The sequence below is a fragment of the Agelaius phoeniceus genome, chromosome 16 (genome assembly GCF_051311805.1).
Source record: "Agelaius phoeniceus isolate bAgePho1 chromosome 16, bAgePho1.hap1, whole genome shotgun sequence".
Classification (NCBI taxonomy): Eukaryota; Metazoa; Chordata; class Aves; order Passeriformes; family Icteridae; genus Agelaius; species Agelaius phoeniceus.
In genome coordinates this window covers 10775342-10797050 of record NC_135280.1, presented here as the reverse complement: position 1 = coordinate 10797050, position 21709 = coordinate 10775342, and the positions used below count along the sequence as shown (strand labels likewise).

General features: G+C 42.2%; 1 long non-coding RNA gene across 1 annotated transcript in view; it reads right to left on the bottom strand.

Moving 5' to 3' along the window:
- Positions 1–2777: 2777 nt before the first annotated feature.
- Positions 2778–21709, bottom strand: part of LOC143695350 (uncharacterized) — a 101889-nt gene continuing 82957 nt past the window's right edge. The window contains exons 3-4 of the long non-coding RNA XR_013184461.1: positions 3565–3733; positions 2778–2830 (exon numbers count right to left, since the gene is read on the bottom strand). This is a non-coding gene — a long non-coding RNA (uncharacterized LOC143695350). The remainder of the gene's footprint in view (positions 2831–3564; positions 3734–21709) is intronic.

Sequence of the window (21709 nt, the reverse complement as noted above, 5' to 3'; positions counted from 1 at the left end):
ATTTCACCTCATCCTGAGGGAGCAAACAGAGACCTCCTTAAGTGCACCCAGACACCACTACACGGACTGTTACATTCTAAACCAGAATTTGTGGTATATTAGTTGGCATTTTTTAAATTATACAGTTCTGTTAGAGCCCAAATACTCCATCATTAGCTACTCACAACACCAAGAGAGTGTACATTAGACCCAGTTGTGGGTTTAAATGGGTGTAATGCATCTCAGTCCATGCTTTTAACTTGTAAAGGAGTACATTGAAGAAAATGTCTCTGTCACATTCCTTGGCAAGAACATACTTGAATAGGTCCCATTTTGAGAGTGACAGAAAATCTCCAACACAAAGTGTCTAAAAGTATAATCATTCCCTGATACTGATTCAATAATTTAGAATTATCAATCCTTTATCCTAAATCTGCAGATTGAGGGAGAGTTTTGGTAATGACCAGCACCTGGCAGTTCCATTTAATTGCAAGTTGGGTACCTTGGAAGAAGAAAACCCCTTGCTGTCTTGCAAGCTTGCAAAATTTATGTTCAAAATAGCTCTAAAAGCTTGTAAGCTCAGGGCAGACATAATTAATGCAGCAAGCTTAGCTGGAGCATCAGTGTGGCTGCACAGATAAATTGATCGTTTGGGACAAGTGAGCAGGACCAAAGGTTGGGTCTGTCCCTGGCTTTGCAGGGAGGAGCAGTCCCCTCAGCATGCACAGGGTGTGACACCTCCCTGCCCAGCCCATGCAGAACCCACAGCCAGGGCTCCTGCTGGGGGCACATCATCATGTACTCCTCTGTTTGATGCCTTGGGTTTTAGCTTTTGTATTTTCCAGATTCTGTGCTGCTTTAGTGTGCACTTCTGAGCTTCGTATCAGGGGATGGTGAGCTCTCTTCACATTGAAGACAAAACAATTCCTTCTCTAGCTGGGGACCAAGGACAACCAATCCAAATTACAGGCCCAAGAGCCTAAACAACATGGACTGAAGAGAGAAAAACAAGAAGGATGGGACTGCATGGGCTAAATCTGTAACTGGACAGTGAACTCCAATATGCAAATGGAGCAGAACTGATCACAGTGACAGACCCCGTGCCCAGTCGTGCATTTTGTGACCATTTTGGTTCATCTTGGGTGCAGCTCTGGCTGGGCTCTTGGGCTGCCCAAGGTGGATCCATGGAGGCCTTCTAATAAATCCCTGCTTTATTCTTTAGTTCTGTCTAGTCTCTGTCCTAGGTCAGCTTTCACAAGGCATTGTGTTTAGAATCAGACAAATGTTATGGACTATTCATCCTTCTCTGACCACAGGAATATTTAAAAGCAGCTCTATGTAGAGCCAAAGTACAAATCATGAGAAGAGTGATTAAACAGATATTTTTTTGTATGTAACTATTTAAAGGCTGGGGAAGTCTGTAGCCCAAAAGCTGTATTGGTGTGGTTTCCCTGAAAGCTCAATCAATCAACAAAAAGCTGTATTAAAAATCAGCAGAGAGAATCACACTACAGAAGCCTGGTCTTTTTAGCCCCTAGCAGTCACTTTTGGCCTTCACAAGGGACCACCCAGTTCAATGTCAGCCAAAGCTCCCTCTGAGCCAGTACACTGGACACAGATTCTGGTTGTGTTCCCAGCATCAGTTGAATTTTTTGAACAAATTTTCCACCTCAGAAGAAAAAATAAAAGACAGTAAGGAGTAGATGTATATTTAAGAGAAAGGAAATCTGGGACAAAGATATCAAGTAAAAGTTTAACACCTGTAGATATCCAAACATCTTTCATTCAAAACCTTAATTAAACTTGAAATTCTGGAGATCCCATTAATGGTACAAGTGAGATGCTGGATGGTAAAACAGGAATTGTGCATACCTCAGTCCTAAATTGCCATGCAGTATAAAATCCTCATCAAGCCCATTTTCCTTTCACATCTAAATGCATCAATGGAAGTATCTAATTTACCACTGCCAAAGAAATCAAGTTCAATCCCAAAGACTCCTTCAAGCTCAATAGTGAGCCTCAGGCAAAGCCAGTGTAGAATACTATGAAGAAATCACCTCTGATACATGCCATAAGTGAGCTTTATGCAAGGAAAATTGGAGAACTGTGTGTTGGATAAAAAGATATATTCATTTTAATTCAAGTATTTCTGTTGCCATCTTAGATGAGTTAGAGAAAGAAGCATATAGCATTATTCATTTACTTCCTCATTTTAGCAACTTTCTACATTTTTATCTCCTTAATACAACCTTCTCCCTCATTTCATAGCTTTTTTCATTCTTTTACATCTCCCTATTCAGCAAACATACCTAAGTGGTCCTTAACAATATGACACCTTATGACTCTTGCAACAATTTTGAACACATCCTCATGGGCAAACATTTTAAAACTCTTTCTTGCAGTTTGCATTGCTTTGGATCTGCCTGCCATATTTCCATCTACCATCCAAAGAGATGAATTTGCTGTCTAAATCCTGCAAGATCCCTCATCCTCCACACTCCAACTCAGCCCAGCTACAGCCTGTTTATCTGTTTTATAGGGGCTGAATTGTTATTTCTGCTCACTGAGCAGCCAGCAGGGTGTGCTTGTTATTTCTGTTCCCTACAAAGTATTAATTTTCTAATTTCACCCATTAACACTACTTCTGTAGCATTTACAGCCTCTGTGTTTTCTCTACAGAGGTGGTCATAGTCTATTATAAGATTTTCATTAGAACTGAATACCTAAACTAATAAAAGCTAGGGATTGTCAAAACACTACATGCTACCATGTTTAAAATATAACACCAAAACGTAATTACCTTCACACTGCTCTTCTCCCAAATGTCTCTTCATGCCAGGATAGCTTTTACCTATAACATGATCAAAATCTAAAATCAAACATTTTTAACATTCAGGAACTTGAATAAATCAATTAACCCATTAAATAAATATTATTAAGAAAGAAAACTGCTCAAGACTTCAACTCTCAGACATTAGAAAATAATATATAAATCAAAGTACAGAATTCTTTTTTCCACTGCTCATTGCCCCTTAACTCCAAGTTTCTTCAATATCTCCACATTTTCATCTGCTCCTGCATGTTCAGAACAGGCTGTAGTTGGAGTTTCACACAGATCTGGTTTCACACAGATCTCCTGGATCTCACTTGATGGCAGATGTTTTCAGGCTTTCACATTGTGTTAATGTTCTCAGGTGTAGACCCATCTTTGAGTACAAGGTTTTCAGAGTTGTTTCCCCCCTCTCTCTGGAGATCTTCTGCTTGGCTTGTAATTCACAGAAACTTGACAGATTTCTATTTTAACAACCTCCATTAAGATTTTTGCATCTTGCTAGACTGTCTGTGAAATGATGAAGCACAGAATGCAGAATTCTGGGATGGAAGGGACCTCCCAAAATACCTAGGTCCTTCCCAAATCCAAATCAACTCTACCTAACCATTCCCAACAGAAATTTCTCTTGCCTTTATTCTTTAAAAGGAACTGTAATCTCTTCCAGAAAATACTTCACTGTTTCAATACCATCACTGAAAGACAGACAGTCTTATTATCCAACCCAAATTTCTAATCTATTTTTTAGGGCTAACCTTGAGCAATGCAGGTGTACCCACAAGTGCTGACATTTGATTTCTTGCAAGGGAGGCTGTGCACTGTGTCTGGGTAGAGAGCCCATAGGACCAGGAGCACCCAAAGAGGCTGCAGGATGTCCCTCTCAGGGATTTGTTTCATGCACATCACACCCACGTTAAGGACTCACTACAATAAAAGGGAAACATTTCAAACATGTAAGAGTGATATGATAGATTGACTTCAGCAAAGTCACACTTTGATAATGGCTCTAGGGCTCTTTATCACAGAAGGAACTTCATCTTCATGGCATTAAAAAACAACCAACCATGAGCCTGTAAGAAAATGAAACACGAAAAAATAACAAGAAGAATGTGTGAGAAAGCCCCTGCTCATCAGGCAGCAAGCTGAACCACAAATAAACACATCTCAGGCACTCCCAGGTATTTATGGGGCAACAGCTTCACACAGCTCAACATATCACATTCAGTTAGAAATGATAACATTAAACCACACAGATTTGCTACCTAAAAAAATATTGCTCCTGAGAAGTTTTGTCTAATATTGTGCATTTAAGGTGACATGGATAAAAACAGCAGACAAAGCAGGATGAGGATCACACCCACAGTACACTGTGTGTGTGAAAGATGTGCAGCAAAAGTGTGAATTTCTGGCAAATCTGGCCTGTCAGTAAAATGATGCAACAGAGACATGAGAGGATCTGATGCAAAAGAACCCAAGAGACAGGAAGGACTCAGAGTGGAGGTTTTGACAGCATTAAATCCTTACCTGTCTGAGGCTCCCCAAAGCTAAAAACAACAGGATAACACACTGTCCATTCCAAGAGCCAAAGAAAAAAATTAGAACATCATTTTCTCTGAAGTGTTTCTGCCCTCAGTTTACAGCCACTGTGAGTGTGAATACCCAGGCACAGCCCTTTCCTGGTGGGAACAGTGCCTGCTGAGACTGCCCAGGCTCTGCCCTGAGTCAGCTCCTCTGGGCAGCCCCTCACATCCTCACTGCTCTGGTCCCCTGTCCTTCCTCCTCCCACTCTCATTTCACCACCCAGCACTCACATCCAGGCTCTGCAGTACCACCTGCAGACCCTGTCCTGCCAGTTCAGCCCTCAGAGGGTTAAATTTGGGCTCTTCAGCAGTTCTTTCATCACCTTTTCCTGCTCCCACTTTCTCCACTGCTCAGCAGCCCTTCTTTCATGCTGTGTTTCTTGGCACTGTGCAGAAGACAGTGGGGACAGCCAGGGCAAGGTCCCACAGGAGCTTGTGTCAGTAGTGCTGTGCAGATTCCTGTAATCTGAATTCTTGTTAGCTGTGGTGGTCTTTGAGCTGCACAAGGCACCTGAGAGTGCACAGGGGATGGGAAAAAGAATTTTTCTCAGTTGCAAGTGAAGTCACTTTAGGAACAGATTCTCATATTGGCTGGGCCTTGAATGTCTACAGGAGAAGCATATGTAATTGCCCTGCCTATATCACCTATTCTGACACCTGCTAGGGGTGGAGTTGTTGAGTTACTGAAATATGAAGTAGCACAGAACGTTTAACTACATGTAATAACTGGAAATACAGAGTACTGGCTTTCCCAAGTATCTTGATACTGTTAGATATATAACTGCTATTACACATCTAATACTGACACTGGAATGAGTGAGATAAGCTTAGAAAACTCCTGAGAAGAGCAATTGTTTCTGGTTAATGCAATTCAAATGAAAATGAATGCAAAGGTAGGTTGGTCCTGCAGTGCAAAAGGACTGCCTGAGCACTCAGATGTCAGGGGTTTACTCCCAGCACACCTCCTGCCTCTCTTTTGGGGGAAACACCTATAGATAGGCTCAAGCACTGCAGAATTCAACACTCTGATTGTGGAGACCAAGGAATCTGCTGCAAATGTTTGAATATTTGAATGTCAGCATACTAGCTGGTTGTTTCATCAGCAATGCCTTACAGAAAATAAACACGTTTGGCTTTTTAAAAACGAGTTTTCCAAACATTTTTCCAGGGCTCTTTATATAGGAAGAAGATTATTTATTCCATATTCTGCCACATAAGCATGATGTCTGACAGCAGAAATAGATCCTTTCAGCAATGATAAATTTATAATGGCATACAAGAGTTTTGACTGCTTGTGAAGTTCCCTAATTAATTCTTATATAGAGTTCCATTGGCAACAAAATTTATGTTTTGAGATGATATAAAGCTCAGAGGAGTTAGTGAGTGTGCTGTTCCTTTTTGCACATCTTGTGTTTAATGTCATGTATTGTTAATCTCTTTGCTCACTGAGGAGGATACTGTTTATCACCCTAAAAACAGAAACTCACGTTCATTATTGGAAGGAATAACCCTCAATAAGGCACACACTTGAGGTATGTCCTGAGGCTGTAACCTAAATGTCATTAACCCCAACCTGAATCTTAGTTTAGGAAAATCCCATTTTGTAGATTTTCTTTCATCTCCTTTCAAACCAGCCTTGAAAATATGTTGGCTTTGATTTTCCAGCAGATAGACCTCTGGTACAGACTGAACTGTGTGCAGCTACTCTGACTGGTGTGTAATTCCTGCTAATTCTTTATAAATCAAGCCAACAAACATTTGGTCTGGAATATTTAGAGGGAAGTGACCCAATTGCTCTCTGTAAATAAAAGGTTTAATACTGCCCTTCAACAAGGCTTGCTGTAATGCCTGTACTACACTGAAAATGCAGATCAGCAGTTAAAATTTTTTGAAGGCTCCTAAAGAGGTATTTTAAGCATTTCATCTGATCTATAGAAATTTTCCCTTTTCTAACTCTCTCCCCATTGGTGTCCCAGTCATTTTGCTCAAGGAAATTCTAGCTAAGATTGACATATTAAAAAAAAAGGATATTAATATCACACACATTTAGTAGGAATCGTATCCTGCAATGATCAAAGCTATTTTTTGGTGCAAAGAGATTAAGAGCTTGACAAGTTGTTAGTGTTCATTTACAAGACAGGAAAAAAGCATCCATGGCCACTAATTCATGAGAAGATGAATGCAAATGCAAAGATTTAACTCTGCAATGGCAAACCCATCAAAGGAGGGCATTGTCGGAGAGGAAACGGTCACATTAGAACACCCCTCCTGAAGGGTTACAATTTTTCTGTAAGTTTTTAGCAATTTGAGCAGTTCCAACCCCAGCTCTATCAAATTAACATCTGGAAAACAAATTCTGGGCCTGACAGCAGTGCCACGCTTCAGTAAGGATTTTCCAGTGGACTACTTCATTTTATTTTTCGAAGATCAATCGCCTTTCAGCAAAGTGAGTATTTGGTTTAAAATACCTAAGTAAAAAACTTTGCAAATTTAAATTGGATGGGAACTACAGAGTGATCCAAAGTGCACTGAAATCCCCCAGATTTAATGGAGACACCAGACCAGTTCCTCTTCCCTGGTTTCCAGAAACAGCTCCTGAACTTGGGACCTGGATTGAAGAACAGGAGGTTCCTCCAAACACAGAGCAGGGAGAAGCAGAAAGGTTTGGGGGAGAAGAAGAAAGGTTTGGGGAAGAAGATCAGCAATTTCTTGGTCAGTTTGGGTTTTTTTTTAATTTTTGATGAGTGAATTTAACCATGATCTGAAAGTGTTTCATCAGAAACTGATAAAGATAAAACTGGTGCCAGTGCTGGAAACCAACACTGATGGAAAGAAACCATGTCATAATTCCACCCCTCAACACCCATCCACTGTCCAGTAGCCTGTGATAAGCCTTCTGGGACCAGAAATGATGTGTTTAAAGGAAGAAAAATCAGCAGAGAGCAATTCATTTTGTTTTGAAACCCGTGTAAAATTTGGCATCTACAAAGGATAGGGCAACAAGTGCTCTCAGAGGTGTTAAACCAAAAGTTTAACAGCAGAAAAGTAAATAGCTGAAGTCATCAGAAATGTTGGTATATGACCTCTAATGCTAAATTTAAATGTCCACATTCCCTCTAAATTTCTTTTTTTAAAAAGTAGAAATTTGATGACTGAAGCAATGAAGACAAAGATGAAATCCAGCACAATGCCAAGTTCCACATAAGATTGTGATGTAAATATCAAGATAACCTTCCTTTTATACTATTTTATCCTCATTGTCTATGATATTCACCCTGCTTAACCCAACCTACAAATTCTGCCCAAAATATCTATATACATTTACATATAAAAGTTAAGGAAGAACTAATACAAGAACAGGTGGTACAGATAATTCTCATATTGCAGCCTGAGATTTTTTAGTGTGGGTTTTGTTTCTTGGTGTTTTTTTGTTGTTGTTGTTGTTGGTTTGGGGTTTTTTTGGTTTTTTGTTTTTTGGGGGTTTTTTTTGGTGGAATTTTACATTTATTCTATCCAAAAAATTTAGGTCAATTCTACACTTATTCTGCTGCTGTATGAGAGAATAGCAGAGCTAATGAATTTTCATTACCTGTAGGGTTTGACCTCTATCAACTTATTTTGTCATTTTTGTACCACAGTTTTCCTGTCCCTCCTGATTACATTGTCCTCTGGTGCTTCTACCTCTCTTGTATTCTGGCCCTAGGAACAGAGCTGCCATCTGCTCAGCACACCCACAACCCCCAGCCAGGCAATCCTGCAGCCCCTGCAGATCATTCCAAGCTCCAGATATTCACTGACCAGCTGGATGTACTTGTTTGCCTATTAACCAGCTGGAGACTGATCCAAGCTACTTGAATATTCCAAGACATTTAAGAAAACCAAGCAAGCCTTTTCCACCAAGCTGTAATTATTATCTAGAGAATAGAGAGGAGGGAAAGAAAGGTGCCTTAAAATTAAATTTCTCTCTCCCCTAGGCCAGGCACTGTCCCTAAGCACATCCCATTTTCAGTCTGAGAAAGAAGTCCAGTGTCACATGCTGCTGGAGAATCAGCTTTCCACAGGGCTTTCCTGAAACCCACACTGGGCTGAAGCCTCTCACTGCACCCAGGGAGACCAGTAACAGCTCCTTACTGCAAAGGGGACACAACATTTCATAAAACCCATTCCAGACTGATTCACCAATGCTGGTTAAGATGGAAGTTCCCCAACACAGTCACAAAACTCTCCTACTTATGGCAGCATGTCCTTGGGATGTTGCTCCAGACTTGTCCTTCAATTTCCTTGTGCCTCAGAAGTAGAAAGATTCTCACATTTCCTTGCAAGGTACATTAACATCTCTACATGGAAAACGTTTCTCAGGTGATAACTGCATTATGCAGACACACGCCTTTACCTGCCATTTATCAGCTGAAATGCATTTGCTCTTAACCAGCTTTCTGGAAATAGAGATTGTCCCATTGGCTTTCCTGCCTGCTAAAGGCTCCCTGGCAGTGTTTATATTATAAGTGCAATTTGAAGGATTTTTCTCATCTTGTTAAGTTGCTTGGAAAATGGGAGCAGAGATGAGACTAATTGAATGGTTATAAGGGAGAAAATGAGGTTTGCTTTTCAATGTAGGAGATGTTACAGGCATTTGCTGCAACAAAAAACCCAACACACAAAAATAGTACAACTTCTCCAAATTCTGCTTTCCCTAACAAAGCAGTTACCACACCAAATTGTAGAATATAAGCTCACATTAGTCCTTCTTACAACTCCTAATACTTTCCTACAACAAGTATGTCAAAAATATAGCCCATGAGCCAGACTGATCCTTCCAAGTACTTTAATCTGGCCTGCAAAATCCACAGAGCATTGTAATCCGGATCTGGTCTGCCAGTCAACTCTGAGGTCTCCTTATGTGTGCAACTTCTCTGAGAGTCACACAGGCAAGTGGGAGCAGGGGGAGGATCAGGGTGTATTTGGAAGGAGTGAGAACCTGTGGGAGCAGCACACAGTGCACCATGACACCATCTCTGAGCAGCTTTGGGACCCTCAGGCCATCAAGGCTTCTCCCAAAAGGCTTTCCAAGGAGCCCTGCTGCCCAGCCCCCCTAATTCCACAGGGACAAGTGGGGGGACAGCTCTCCTGTGAGGTGAGGCTGCCCAGCACCCCTGATTCCACAGGGAGGAGTGGGGGGACAGCTCTCCTGTGATGTATGGCAGCCCAGCCTCCTTCACCATGCAGTTTTACTGCAGAACACAGGACAACAACTAAAAATAAGAGGAATTGCAAAGCTTTAACAAAACTTCTCACTTGATACAGATTTCACAGCTCCCAATTAATTCCAGTGCTCCATGAATTCACCAACATGAGCAGAAGCTGCACTGTGCAATAACATCATCACTTCAGGGATAAGCATTTCCACCCTTGAATGGGTGTCACTTCACAATGTTAATTGCCACTGGTACTTCTCTAAATTAGTGGACTATTAATAGATTGCTGCTGAAGACAGTTACACTGGAAAAGCTTTGAAAGGAATCCTTGTGCCTACTGGCTACTTAGAGTCAGCATTCCCACTTCAGACACCTCAGTTTGCAATTTCTTCTGCAGCCTCAGCAGATAGAAGATCCTGGTGAACAGGCAAGTCTGCCCTCCTCCACCACACAGGAGAAACCTGCAGAGCATCACCTCTTCCCCAGCATGGGGGTGAGCAACCACTGAAACCAAACCCAAAGCATAGGTTCAGTTTCAGGCAGATCTCTGAGCTGACCTGACTCAGGTCAGAATAATCTGGCCATTAAAGCAGTGAAGATGCCAGGGCAGGAGTGCAGACCAGCCCAGAGCTGTAGCAGACCACCCCCTCCAACAGCAGAGTGTTGAGATTGGCTGTCAAATCCTGCTCCAAGTCAGACATTACATGGGACCACACACCTATTCCTCCCAAGAGAGCACGATGTTAATGGAAGCAACCCTCAACTCTCTCAATCTCCTCGGAGGCTGAGGCTCCACATGCACATCTAAAATGCAGCAGGAAGTTTCTGGATCGAGCACTGCCATCTTTCTACTTCCCCAAGTACTTAAGCAGCATTATTCAACCTTTCCTCCCCTCCCTTGTTTAGAGAATGTAAAGCTAGGATTGAAAAGTAAGACAGAAGTAAGTGAAGTAATCTATCAGCCCTTGACTTCATAAAATATCTCCATGAGAGAGCAGGTTATAACTAACAATAGATCTTTTTTTCCCCCTAAAGTCTCAGGAGACATCATTTGAAGGTGGTTAAAAGAAATAAAATAGGTTGTCTCTCCATGGACAAAGTAGGAAAAGTAGGTTTTCATGTGGGGGTGCTGCAAGAAGAACAAAGGCAGAATATCTGCTGAATCACCAGTCTATCCACAACACTCAAACAGCTCTAATTCTCCAGAATTTGCAGCACCCAGCAATCAGGCAATAGTGCTGCTGAGAGGAATTTTAACCAGCACTACAGCAATCAAACAAAAGCAACAGCACTGCAAACTACTTTCAGATGACATCTACTGCTATCATGCAATGATAACAGGATTCTGCTGAAAGACAGCTCAGGGGTCTTCCTCCTGGGAGACTAAAATGATTAATTCCATGATAATCACTGTGGAGAGTCACTTGAGAGCTATATCAGTCAAGGGAGAGTTCCCTGGTCAGCATTTTTAGGATAAAAAATGATTACCCATAATGAGTGTGGTCAGGAAAGCAACTGTGATGGGGAAAAGAGAAAACAGAGGGACTAAAGTGAGAGACTTGCCATTACTTACAAGTAATACTTTGGATATCAGCCATGTCATCCATGATCTCTGCAAAGCAGCAAGGCATAGCTCAAGTTGCTCTTCCAAACTGATAAACTTTAGAGCTGGTGCAAAACCAAGACTGAAAAACCTTCCAACTCATTTGATTAACCTTCAGGATTAGGAGTGTTTGTACTGCAATATTAAAATACATATTTTACTTCCCTCTAGCTAGAGTATGGCATACATCAAGGACTTTTCTGATTTTCTTGTTAAGGATGATATCAGTAATTACCAACATCCTCCTTTTTAATAAGAGGAGAAAGTCTTGCATGAACCATGAGCAAGCACCCACATAATAAAGTTTATCCTTTTTTGAAATAATCACTGCTAATTCCTTGCACCTTGTCAAGGTCTTTGTCTTCAAAGCACCAGCTGACTGTACCTTCCACTGCCTCATGAGTACAGAGTTATGTTCACACCTCACAAGTAGAACATTTAATCACAAATCAGAAATAACACATAGGTAACAGACTGCTCAAAGTAATGATGTGGTAGAATCTCATTCTTGGGAGTTACCAGGTTTACCTATGTCAGGATGTCAGATTTTCACCTCCCTGCCCCAGGTGCACCAGCGGACACACCTATTCTCAACTTTGCTCCTTTCCATGGCTATCACCACTGCCTGTCACCAGCCATGGCCACAAGGACATGTGTGGGATTCACATTCTCTGAACCTGAGAGAGGCAGTGAGAGAAGCAGAGAAAAGAATGATCAAAACAATTATCTCATTTACTGCTCCTGTGTTTTGGAACATGTGGAATGTGTTGGAAGATTATTTACCTGAAGGAATTTGCTTGATTGGATTCTGGTGTGAGTGTTTTGTTTCCTTGATCAATCTCTGCAAACTGTGTCCTGATGGTCAGTCAGGAGATTTGGTTGAGTGCTTGTGCAGTTTCAGTTAGATACAGTGTAATGTAATGTAGAATAATATAATATAATAAAGTAATTAATTAGCCTTCTGATATCATGGAGTCAGATGCACATCATTTCTCCGTGATGGGGGTCACCCTGCTTTTCCAATAGACACACAGCTGTCACTGCTTGTATTTTCCATGCTGCAATCAGATTGATGTGCAGGCACTCCAGGCTGACTTCATCCAAGCTGGGTAATGATGGCAAGGAGTTCAGCCTTTAGAAGGGTGTTCAGGACTTAGATACAGTTTCATTCTTCCACCTTGAAACATCTAAGCAGAATACCTAATTTAGGAGACTAGTCATTTTGTACTCCCTCAACAGTAAATGCAGATAGGCAGACACCTCCAGAAAATTAGCAGATTGGAGTCTGAGTCACACTCCGGGGGTGTTTGTCTCTCCAGTGCCATAAAGGAGCCCGAGGGTTTCACACCTGCCTGGCAGGGCAGCGACTCCTGAGCCATCCCTCAGCGAGGCAGGACAGGCGTGGGCTGAGCTGGGGCTGGGGGTGAGCTCCCCCCAGCTGGGAGGGGCTGAACGCTGCTCCTGGGATTTAACTGCTCATGGTGGCTGAGATACCAGCACAAGCTTGCCCTGGATGGGTCTGCTCTGACCAGGGGATGCTTTCTCAAAGAGACAAATGGAATAAAAAGTGACATTTTCATTACATCCCTGTGCAGGAGTTTCAGAGACGATTAAGCAGACTGCAAATGAGGGAGCTTACTTTGTGAGAAAATCTTAATTGATTTTAGTTCCTACCTCCAGCAACACTTACATTTGTTTTCTTAGAATTTTACTTGCCTGTTGTGTAGGATTTTACAAAACTTATTGTACATGAGAAACAAGGTAGCTGTGAGGAGTGATAAGGAAATTCAGCTTTATCTTAAGGTACCAATTCCAAGGCAGTAGAAACTGGAACAACTGTTGTGAGGTGTTTGTGAAGTTGAATTCTGCTTTTCAGCTCTCCACAGGGAGGGTTCCACCAGAGCTGGCCAAGACACAGCCCAAACCTCAAACCCATCTCCTCACATTTGCAGTCAGACACACTGCTGAGGGATCCTGGTGTCGTGGTTTCTGTGGGTTTTGATAATGGGAGAGTTGCAGGATTCACTTTTCCTATTTTCCTTTTTCCTGTTGCTGTTATATCCTGTTGGATACAGAAAACATCTTTTTATGTGACAACAACAGGGCCATTCCCAACACACACAGACACCTCACACAGAGGGAAATTTTAGTGACTACAAGTAGTGTTGGTGACATGACATGGATTTTAATGGAGCTGAAAGGTCCCCTCTGAATGCTACACCTTCCAAAACAGCACTGAAAAAAATGAGACTGCCAAAGAAAGAACACACTGCCTGCTGTACCCCCATCTCAGCTCTATCAGGACCAATCCTTGGACTTTCACAGACTGTAGATCAAAAGAACAACAATCCCTGTAGGAAAATAAAATTGGTTCTTTTCTTAACAATCTTTTTCAGCACTAAAGACTATATTTTCTTTTCTAGAAGAAAAAAAATCAGATAACACAGAGATTGAAGTCTCTCTTGTACATTTCCAACCTTCTCCCCAGCCATTGTCCAGAACAGTGTGTGCGTGTCCCATAGCCTGTTCCTGCCAGGCATGGGCATGCACACAACAGAGTTTTCCTAACAGCTGGGATAAAAATCTTTTTATGCCACCCAGCTGGCAACATGCCACAGGGAAAAAAAACAAAAAACAAAAAAAAGCCATTTTTTACATAATCCCCTTCTTGTTTAAATGAGCTACCACTACAGCCATGGAAGTGGTGCAAGTATAGATCACATATAATTAATAATACATCACAAATAATTGGTGATGCACTAAAACAGCAGCAGAAGTCCATGGGGATCTGAAGTACTGCTAACAAAGCAATACATTTTGTGATTCAGCAAGCAGGAATTTTAATGCCTTCAAGCCTGAAATAGAAATGTGGTCAGCTGGCACTAAGAAAAGTTTGATCCCTCTTTTAGTATAATGGCAAATTCTCAATAAATGCACATAAACTTCAAAAGTATAGAACTTTTCTATGTGATTCAGTAGAAAAAGTAAAGTTTAAAGCTTTTGCAATTTTACTGAAAATTATACAATAGATTCCAAGTTAGTGCCAGGCTTCCATTCACAGAAGCAGTCTTGAGATATCTGTGAAACCATTAAAGTCAATGGAAACCAGAGAGAATTATTTGTCCTGTATATTGGAACGGTCTCTGTCTTTAAGATTTTACACACTATAGGAATACAAATAGTAAATAATAATAGTAAGAGTAAGAGTAATAATAATAATAATAATAAGCTCAGCTTGATTTACATAGACTCCGTTTTTCTTCATTTTATACTTTAAAAACTGAAGAGTTACAATGACAACTTTAAATGTTGCACTTCAAGTTTTTGAAAATTCATAACTCTATTACTGCATTAAACACTATTTTCCACCTGGTATTTCCAGAAGATGTATAATTGATTTGTAGCATTATTTAGGAAATACATTCATTATGCTTTTCATTAAACTGTACTAAGGGGAAGAGGCAACCTTTCTCTATTATTGATTCTCGTGGGCAGTCTAGTTTTTTTTGATGTAGTTTTTCTGAGGATTAAAAAGGTGAGCATAAAAAATGTATTATTGATTGCACCCTGCAAAGTACAGTATACTGCTCATCCAACTCATATATTATTGATTAAAACACTCAACAGTTCTAACCTTTCACTTGGTTGCTCCAAGGTAATTTTTTTTGTGAGGCTGTCAAGATACTGTGCTTACAAATTATACTTCCCAGAGAGTTTGGAAAACTCATGGAGCAGCTACCAAAGCTCTTTAAAAAGGCTCAGTTGATAATTTTAGAGTCCCTACACATTCAAAGAAGGGGCTGGGTGGGACAGAAGGACACTGTGCATCTCATGTGGGAGGTGTAGCTGGTGGAGCACCCAACCCATATAAGCCAAAGGAAACTTCATAAATGCTCAAGCACACAGACATGGGGCTCCAAATACCAGTCTGCATGCTAAACCCAAAAGCAAAAGGTGCCTGAATTTGACACCTCTATGCCCAGAAAAAGACTAGAATGAAAAGGGAATTTATACTTTAGGAAGCACCTCCTGGGTCAGCATGCCTTTTCCAAAAGTCTGGATCAAGTTTTGTACCAGCAATTGATCAAAACTGAAACATGAACTATGATCAGAGCACGTGAGGTCAGATCCTATGGTTGTCTCCACGTTGCTGGATTCTGACACCTCATGGGCCTGTCTTCTGAGACACAGTTAGATTTTGCACATTGCATTTATCTCCTTTTCAGAAGTATCTAAAACAAGGGTATATTTATTGCATTTGGTGCAAGGAGACAAAACACTGTATGATGAAATAAAAACATAGACTTACTACAGAGAATCGCTTTCTAAACTGGTCTGAGGTTTAGAATAGGAAGTGGGCAGGAACATGATCTTTCTGCCCTGCAGTCTGTAAGCAGAAAAAGCATCTTCCACTCATGCAAAATGAATGGAGATACAGAATCCCAGCATGGTTTGGGCTGAAAGGGACCTTAAGGACCATCTACTTCTACCCACTGCCATGGGCAGGGACACCTTCCACTATCCTGGGTTGCTCCAAGCCTGTCGAGCCTGGCCAGAGATCCAGGGAAAGCCACAGCTGCTCTGGGCAAGCTGTGCCAGGGCCTCACAACCCTCACAGGAAAGGACTTCTTAATATCCCATCTAACCCTGCCCTCTGGCAGAGGGAAGCCATTCCCTTTGTCCTGTCCCTTGGCCAAAGTCCCTCTCCAGCCTCTTGGAGCCCCTTCAGGCACTGGAAGAGCTCTAAGGTCTCCTCAGAATCTTCTCTACTTCAGCCTGAGCAGCCCCAGCTCTCCCAGTCTGTCTCCAGAGCAGAGGTGCTCCAGCCCTCTGAGCATCTTCATGGCCTCCTCTGGAATTGCTTCCACAGCTCCACATCCTTCTTGTGCTGAGGGCCCAGAGCTGGAGGCAGCTCTGCAGGTGTGGTCTCAGCAGAGAGGAGCAGAGGGAGAGAATCACCTCTCAGGCTGCTGGTCACACTTCCTTCTATGCAACCCAGGATGTGTTTAGCAAAAACGCCTTTCCACAATGACTAACACCTCACAGAAATTCTACTGGAATATTACAGTGTGCTATCATAATAATATCTAGCTCTACATAAGGATAGAAGTGACAAAAATAGCATCATCAGGGTGATGGCTACTTGACAGATTTCACAGAATGATTAATCCAATGAAAAAACTTGAACCTTGCAGAACTGCTGAAAAATTGATTGAGAGTATCAATTCAAAAATGTCTCTAAATAACACAGGCTACCAGCCCACTCACAAAAAGACTATAGAATATTTGTCATCATGTATTTCATGAATGATGTGAACATTTTAAAATAAATTGGAAACGATTGTTTTCAATTCACTGGCCTTCATAAGAATTCAAAGATGGGTAAATCACAAAAACCAAGTTAGAAATCCTTAAAACACAACTTTGGAAATGTCATTTGTCTACATTTGGCATCGTGATTTCTATGTTGGTTGAACAAAGCCAAGATGAATAATCAGAACAAGAAAATTCTGCAAGAACCAGGCCAGTACCACAAATCACTTCATCACAGACTCAGCAGTGGGGCTGGACTTGATTGGGTTGCTTTATCATTCAGAAGGGATTACTCAGGGCCAAATAGCAAACTACTCTGCTGATATAGCACAAGGTAAAATTAGAAAATTCATTGAAGTTAATCTGCTCCATGGCCTGGCTACAGAACAGCAACAACCAATTGCACATCTGGCAATGATTTTGAGTGAGAGCTCTGGCATTTGGAGATCCTTCCTCTCTGCTCAGCCCTGGTGAGGCACATCTGGACTGCTGGGCCCATCTGTGGGTTCCTGGACACAAGAGAGGCTCCAGTGAGTCCAGCCAAGGGCCACCAAGGCAGTGAAGAGAGTGCAGCATCGCTCTTGTGAGGAGATTTGAGAGCTGGGACCTCAGCCTGGGGAGAGAAGAGTTCATGACTGTCTCATTAATGTGTGCCATAGCTGATGACAGAGTGCAAAGATGCCTGAACCTGACCCTGCTTGGGGGTGTCCAGTGAGAGGACATGAAGAAATGGGTACAAACTGAAACACACTAGGTTCTGGTCAAACACAAGGAAAAACCTTTTCACTCTGGAGTTATCAAGGACTGGAACAGGTTGCCCAGAGTTGTGGAATCTTCATCCTTGGAGATACTCAACACCTGACTGGACCTTGCCCTAAGTAGCCAGAGGCTTTTGTTATCCTGTGATCTCATAGTTGGAGCAAGCAGATCTGAAGATGCTCTGAAGGGCAGAATGGAAAGAGAGGAGCAAAAGGAACATCAGGCAATGAAAACTGAATATGTAAGAGTCCATTTCTTCCTTCACTCTGCTGTAAAACAGGGTGACCCCAGCAAGCACAGGGTGGCTGTGCAGCTGCAGCAAGCAGAGCAGATGCAAGCCCTGAAAGATTAAGCAGCTCCCAGAGCAGAACTTTCATATCTCTATGACTGATCTGCAATTTCTGCTTGTTTGAGGCATCAGGCACCCAAAACCCCACATTTCCTTAGACTCGGTGTTCCTAGACATGCCTGGAGAGGCGGTGGAGTCACCTGAAGAGGGAACACAGTGATCCAAGGCGTGGGCAACCTCCTGCCTACTGCATGAGTAGTTCAGCTCTGAGAGGCTGCATTAAGTGCTGAGTGCAGAGGCACCCAAGGAGGTTACTGTCTCATCCAGCCAATTATACTTGTCTTTTTCCACCTCTCAGTTTTCCATTTCTTCTTGCCCAAAATTGTGCTGAACAAAGCCTCTGTGTCCTCTTTGGAAGCACACCCTGGTAGTTCAACAAGGGATGTGCATCTCTGCTGCTGCTGGGCTTTGACCAAGCACCTGTTTTAAAGAAGGAAGGGAATTCTGACCGCTGATGATCAGGCTCTTCACCCCTCTGCCCCACAGGTCCCTGACAGTAGCAGGATAGCACAGGCTGCCAGAGGACAGGTAAGAAGTCACTGCTAACAGCTTGAGCCTGATGTAGAGGAAACCTGAATGACACAACAGTCAGAGACAGGCAATAGTGGGGCTGCTCTGGCAGCTGTGGGAAGGAGGAGACCCAGAAATTTCCGTAAGGTGATTTTTCTACTCTGGTTACTTCTCCCTACCAAGCCCTCACACTCAGGGAAGCAGCAGGGAAAAGCAAATGTCTACTCTCACTGGAGCTGACTGGTTCCCTGGGCTCAGCACATGCATCTGTGTAAAAATAAAGATGATGTGGCTGGATTGACAGGGCGTGTGTACACCCCAGCTGGCAGGGGGCTGCTCCCCTGATCAGTTCCAGCCAAGCTGGGGGGAAACAGGAGCTGCATGCACCTGGATAACCTGGGACTGACTGCTCATGGCACTGTGAGGGCATCCCCAAACCAGCCAGGAAGGCCTCTGTGAAATGTGTGTTGAGACAACAAACAAAGCTACCTACAGAGTGATTTCTTGTAGTGAGCTCAGACCATCCTCCCACTCCCTTTCCTCTCAGCCTCAATAAAGATATGTCAGATTTACAGATCATCTCCCCTGCCTCTGCGTCAGTGAAACTGTTCTAGATTTTGCAAGCGAATCTCCCAGATAAGAAATGCAAATCAATTTGTCTCTTTTTTCTTTATTGTGCCAGTACCCAAAATATGTTCTCTGGGATTAAGCAAAGGATTGTCAGGCTGCACGAAGGCTGCGGGGGAGAAGGGAGGGGGCAGAAAGGGTGAAGTGAGGGGTAAGGAGAGAGAAATCTGTAAACCCAAAGCAGTTTGTGGGAATGAACTGTGCTTCATTTCTTCACAAAATCTTGGAATAGAGATGAAAAAGCAATGACTAGATGAGCACTGACAGCAGCATAAAGCAGCAGGCACCACCTGAAAAACCCAGGTGGCATTTGCACTGCTCTTAGTTTATTTTCCAATAGTGAAATCTCCTCTTTTTGGTACATTACTGTTCTTTGATGTTTGAAAAGTATTTTCACTGTAACACTCACTGAGGAAATCTTCCATGAAAAGAAAGAGAACAGGAACCAAAGGAGAAGCAGAGCAAGGAGATTCACATATACTTCCAGACTATTTTTTTCAGAATATATATGTTAAAAAAACAAAACCAAACCCAAACTACTTATCTCCTCTGAAACAATTCCTGCTTCCTGCCCATTGCAAGACAGCAGGAAACCTGCATTTTACTGAAGAGGTTTGGTAGGAATCTTAATGCCTTCTTGAGCTCCAGACACCTCAAATCTCACACTTGATGTACCAACCCAGAGCACTGCTTTGCCTCTTGTGCAATCTGGTATGGCCAAAGAAATGACATCACCTCACACAAACTAAAATTCAGCTAAGTAAGGTCAGAGTGATGCTTCAGTTGAACTGCAAAAGGCACCTGCTCTCTCCTCCTCACCAACCTTTTCTTCTGGAACAAACCAGAACCCACTGGGATCCTAAAATCCTTATTTATCCATCAGCAATTCACTGCTATGGTACTGTGGCATCAAGTGACAGTCAAGGGGGTTATTCCATTACAACCTCATGTAAGTGCAGAACAAGAGAAACAATAGGGCAGGAATCCAATAACAAAACAATATTGGAATAGTTTTAGGCAAAGACTTTGTCTGAGCAGAGCCTGGTAGAAGAGAAGGAAGGCAATGGGGTAGTTTCCTGTTTGCAGTGTATAACATTTCCATGCAGAACTTATCTTTTCCCTTTTTTCACTCTCTGTGAGAATCCTATAACTTCTACCTCTTTTGAAAACCTGTGCTCTGAGGACATGACAGAAACTCTCAGGAAATGTGAAGCACACACAACAGCTTAGAAATTATTGCTAGAAAATAAAGGTATAAAACAGTATTTAGCATCCTTTGCTTCTTTCAGCAAAAGGAAATCCATGGAGTTCTCACTGACATCAGCCTGCATGGTATGGATCAGGAATGGTGATTTTTATCCACTCATTAAACCAGATTTACATCTACAATCACAAGAGAATTTTGTCATACTAAAGATGTTAATCCACTTCCCCACCCTTCTGAAATATCTGCTTTAGTGAACAGTTCAGACTCCTGGGTTAGCTTGACTGCCTTAGTTTGCATTTCTGACTGGTTTCCCATCATAACTACAAGTGCATTCACATTCCCTGAAAAATTCCTTCACCCAGGATTTTTCTCCTGGGAAGATGAGAAGTCTCAGAGAAAAAGGAAAACAATTCTTATCTCATTTGCTTCTCCTGTGTTTGCTCATATGAAATGTGTTTGGAGATTGTTTACCCACAGGTGATTGTTTCATTGGTTTCTGGTGTGTTTTGTCTCATTGGCCAATCGGTGCCAAGCTGTGTCAGGACTCTGGCGAGAGTAATGAGTTTTCATTACTATCTTTTTAGCCTTCTGTCTATATCCTTTCTGTTTTCTTTAGTATAGTCTAGTATAGCACTCTTTAATATAATATAGTATCATAAAATAATAAATTAGATAAATTAGCCTTCTGAGAACATGGAGTCAGATTCATTCATCTGGGGGTAACCCAAACACCTACATACCTTGGGAGGGGAAGAAAACAAACAAAACAAAGCACCAGAACTGCTTAGGTCAGCATTACCTCCCAATTGTCCTGATGATGGAACACAGAATTCTGAGTTTATGCCAAGGTAGCCACATCCTCCAGAGACACAGCTGCAGTGGTGGGGGCTTGCTCCCATCCCATGCTGTAACTCTGGGGGAAACCAGCACCAGACAATGGAAACCCTTCTTTAGTTTTCCCAGCAGTGGGTGCTGCTGGCTGGTTTGGCAGGTGATGGGCACGGCAGAGGTGGCAGCCTGGGCGCTGGCTGGGCAGGGTAAAGAGCAGAGATAACAGAGTGATCTCCTGAAGCACCATCAGGATTTAATATGGTCTGCCCTTGCACTTACTGGCAAACTCATTATGTGACTCCTCCAGCCCAGCTAAAGAGCAGCTGCTGATTTGCATGCACCACCACTCAGGCCATGATTACTGCTGACATGACATGAGCTGTATAAAGGGCTCTTTCAGAAGGGATTGTGCAAGCTGAATAAAGGCAGTTAGCTTTTACCCTAAAGAAAATGCTATGCATCAAGTCTATTAGATTTGCATTGCACAAGAATTACTCCAAATAATGGATGAATCTTTAATGCTGCTACTGAAAAAAGAAAAATTTCTACCAAACAGGAAGGTAAGGCCAAGTGAGAGGGTAATGGAGATTTATTTTTATTAGTAAGAATTCAGAGGGCAAACCAAATGATTTACTAAAATGCTATTTATTAAAATGATTTTCCACTTGAATGGTTCACTGTATTTACCCAGCATTGCAAAGGTGCCTGCTAAGTCAGCCCAGCCTGGGAAAGAGGTGTTTATAAACTGCTAACTAGTCCAGGCTGTCAAAAAAGGCCTTGCACTTAATCTGTTTTGAGATAAAAGGGAACAATCCTGAGCCCAAAGGAGGGGATAGCAAACCTATAACAATTTTGGGTCAGGATTTTTGTGTCTTTTTTAACATTCTGTAAGCAAATAATGCTGTTGGATGCAGAGTGCTCCAGAG